The 3,862-nt window shown below is 36.6% G+C and overlaps 1 pseudogene across 1 annotated transcript; it reads right to left on the bottom strand.

The window, feature by feature from the left end:
* Positions 1-2,263: 2,263 nt before the first annotated feature.
* On the bottom strand, positions 2,264-2,627 carry LOC116546177 (annotated as a pseudogene). The gene has a single exon (XR_004266614.1). The product of XR_004266614.1 is annotated as a metallothionein-1X pseudogene (transcript).
* Between the last annotated feature and the right edge of the window lie 1,235 nt (positions 2,628-3,862).

Raw genomic sequence — 3,862 nt, forward strand, 5'->3', positions numbered from 1 at the left:
TCAGGAAACTTTCAGAGTTACCATGTAGCAGAGGCAAGAACACAATCTAAGACATATAAACTCAGCCTAGAACTATATCTAAATAACAGCTCAATACCCATCTGTATTTAGCACTTCTCTCAGAAAGGTAGGTTTTTTTGGTAAACATTTATTTTAGTTTCAAATGTACATGTGCAGCTTGGTTCTATAGAGACATTGCATGTTGTGGGGGTTTAGTGTACATATTATTTCACGACCTAGGTAATAAACAGTATCTAATAGGTAGTTTTTCGATACCTACCCTCCTTCCACCCTCCACCCTCAAGAAGTCCCCAGTGTCTATTGCTCCCTTCTTTGTGTCCCTGTGTACTCAGTGTTTACTCTAACTTTTAAGTGAGAACATGCAGTGTTAGTTCACTTGGGATAATGGCCTCCAGCTCCAGTCATGTTGCTGCAAAGGACATTATCTTGTTTCTTTTAATGGGTGTGTAGTATTCCATGATGTATATGAATCATATTTTCTTTATTCGGTCTACTCTTGACAGGCACTTAGGTTGATTCCATGTCTTTGCTATTGTGAATAGTGCCACAGTGAACATACACGTGCATGTGTCTTTATGGCAGAACAATTCACATTCCTTTGGGTATACAGCCAATAACGAAATTGCTAAATCAAATGATAGTTCTGATTTAAGTTCTTTGAGTAAACTGCCAAGTTGCTTCCCGTGGTGGCTGGATTAATTTACATTCCTTCCAATAGTGTATAAGTGTTCTCTTTTCTCTTCAGCTTCACCAGAATCTGTTACTTTTTTGGCTTTTTAATAATAGCCATTTTCACCGTTGTGAGATGGTATCTCATTGTGGTTTTGATTTGCATTTTTCTAATGATTAGTGATGTTGAGCATGTTTCCATATGCTTTTTGGCCATTTATATGTCATCTTTTGAAAAGTATCTGTTCATGTCCTTTTGCTGACTTTTTAACGGACTTGTTTTTTGCTTGTTAATTTGTTTAAGTTCTTTATAGATTCTTCATAGTGGACCTTTGTCAGATGCATAGTTTGCCAATATTTTCTCTCATTCTGTGGGTTCTGTTTACTCTGTTGATGGTTTCTTTTGTTGTGAAGAAGCTCTTTTTTTTAATTAGGTCCCATTTGTCACTTTTCGTTTTTGTTGCAATTGCTTTTGGCATCTTTGTCAAATTTTTGTCCAGGGTCTTCATGCTGCAGCACAGATGAAATGCGTGGTATTTCCTATGTTTTCTTCTAGGGTTTTTGTAGTTTTGGGTTTTACATTTAAGTCTTTAATCATCTTGAGTTTACTTTTGTCCATGGTGTAAGGAATGGGAGCCAGTTTTAATCTTGTGCATATGGCTAGCCAGTTATCCCAGCACAATTTACTGAATAGGGAGTCCTTTCCCCATTGCTTGTTTTTGTTGACATTGTCAAAGATCAGATGGTTGTAGGTGTGCAGCTTTATTTCTGGGCTCTCTCTTCTGTTTCATTGGTCTATGTGTCTGTTTTTGTACCAGGTCTATGCTGTTTGGGTTACTGTAGGCTTGTTGTATAGTTTGAGTCCGGGCAATGTGATGCCTCTCACTTTTTCTTTTGTATTGCTTTGGCTATTTGGACTCTTTTTTGGTATCATATGAATTTTAAAATAGTTTTTTTAGTTAAGTGAAGAATATTATTGGTACTTTGATAGGAACAGCATCAAACCTGTAAATTGCTTTGGGCAGTATGGCCATTTTAACAATAGTGATTCTTCCTAGCCATGAGCATGGGATGTTTTTCCATTTGTTTGTGTAATCTCCGATTTCTTTAAGCAGTGTTTTGTAATTTTCATGGTGGAGATCTTTCATTTTCCTGGTTAACTGTATTCCTACGTATTTTATTCTTTTTTGTGGCTACTGTGAATGTGATTGCATTCTTGATTTGACACTCAGCATGGATGTTATTGGTGTACAGAAATGCTACTGATTTCTGTACATTGATTTTGTATCCACTTTGCTAAAGTTGTTTATTATAGGAGTTTTGGGGCAGAGATTATTGGGTTTTCCAGATATAAAATTATACCACCTGCAAACAGAGATACTTTGATTTCCTCACTTTCTATTTGGATGCTCTTTATTTCTTTCTCTTGTCTTATTGGTCTGGGTAAGACTTCCAGTCCTATGTTGAACAGGAATGTTGAGAGTGTGCATCCTTGTCTTTTTTTTTTTCCAGAATAGATGAATTTATTGCCATTCACATAATTTATAGAAAAAAAAACTAGCAAACGGGTCAGGGTTGTAAAAAAAAAAAATCAGGTTTTTACAGGTTGCTCTATTTACATCTGGGAGCAAGGCTGTCCCGGCATCAGGCACAGCAACTACACTTGTCCAATGTCCCTTTGCAGATGCAGCCCTGGGGACACTAGGCACAGCCCACAGGGCAGCGGTAGCATTAGCTCTTCTTGCAGGAGGTGCATTTGCACTCTTTGCATTTGCAGGAGCCGGCACAGCAGCAGGAGCCACCAGGCGAGCAGGAGCAGTTGGGGTCCATTTCGAGGCAAGGAGAAACAGGAGTTCCCAATTGAAAAGCAAACATGCTGCGGCACAGATGAAATGCGTGGTCACATCCTTGTCTTGTTCTAATTCTCAAGGGGAATACTTCCAGTTTTTGCCAATTCAGTATGATGTAGGCTATGGGCTTGTCCAGGTGGCTCTTATTATTTTGAGGTATATATTTCTTCAATACCTATTAATAGTTTGTTGAAGGTTTTTAACACAGAAGGGTGCAAAATTTTATTGAAAGCATTTTCTGCATCTATTAAGGTGATAACATAGTTTTCATTTTTTGTTCTTTTTATGTGATGAATCTCATTTATTAATTTGCATATGTTGAACCAACCTTGCATCCCAGGGATAAAGCCTACTTGATTGTGGTGGATTAGCTTTTTGATGTGCTGCTGGATTCAGTTTGCTAGTATTTTATATCCATGTTCATGAAGGATATTGGCCTGAAGTTTTATGTTTTTGCTCTGTCTTTGCTAGGTTTTGGTATCAGGGTGATGCTGGCCTTATAGAATGAGCTAGAGAGGAATCCATTCACCTCAACTTTTTGGAATAGTTTCAATAGAAATAGTACCAGCTCTTCTTTGTACCTCTGGTAGAATTTGGCTGTGAATCCATTTGGATCTGGGCTTTTTCTTGTTGGTAGGCTTTTTATTGCTGATTTAATTTTGAAAGTCATTACTAGTCTGTTCAGTTTGAATTTCTTCCTGGTTCAGTCTTGGAAAGTTGTATGTTTCCAGTAATGTATCCATTTCTTCTGGGTTTTCTAGTTTGTGTGCATAGCAGTGTTCATAATAGTCTCTGAAGGTATTTTGTATTTATTTAAAGGGAAAAATGTTAATAATGTCCCCTTTGTCATTGCTGATTCTTCTCTCTTTTATTCTTTATTAATCTAGTTAGCAGCCTTTCTTATTTATTCTTTTCAAGAATCAACTTCTGGTTATGTTTATCTTTTATATGATTTTTCCTGTCTCAATTTCCTTGAGATCAACTCCAATTTTGGTTATTTCTTGTCTTCTGCTAGCTTTGAGGTTGGTTTGCTCTTGTTTTTCTAGCTCTTCAAGTTGTGGTATTAGGTTATGAACCTGAGAACTTTCTAAATTTTTATGTGGGTGTTTAGTGCTATAAATTTTCTTCCTAACACTGCCTTAGCTGTGTCCCAGAGATTTTGGTATATTGTATCTTTGTTTTTATTAATTTCAAAGAATTTCTTGATTTTTTCCTTAGTTTCATTGATTACCCAGAAGTCATTCAAAAGCAGATTGTTTAATTTTCACATAATTGTATGGTTTTGAGCAATCTTCTTGGTATTGATTTATATTTTAACTGTG

This window comes from Sapajus apella, unplaced genomic scaffold (assembly GCF_009761245.1).
Source record: "Sapajus apella isolate SASKATOON/1434 unplaced genomic scaffold, GSC_monkey_1.0 scaffold5, whole genome shotgun sequence".
NCBI classification, from domain to species: domain Eukaryota; kingdom Metazoa; phylum Chordata; class Mammalia; order Primates; family Cebidae; genus Sapajus; species Sapajus apella.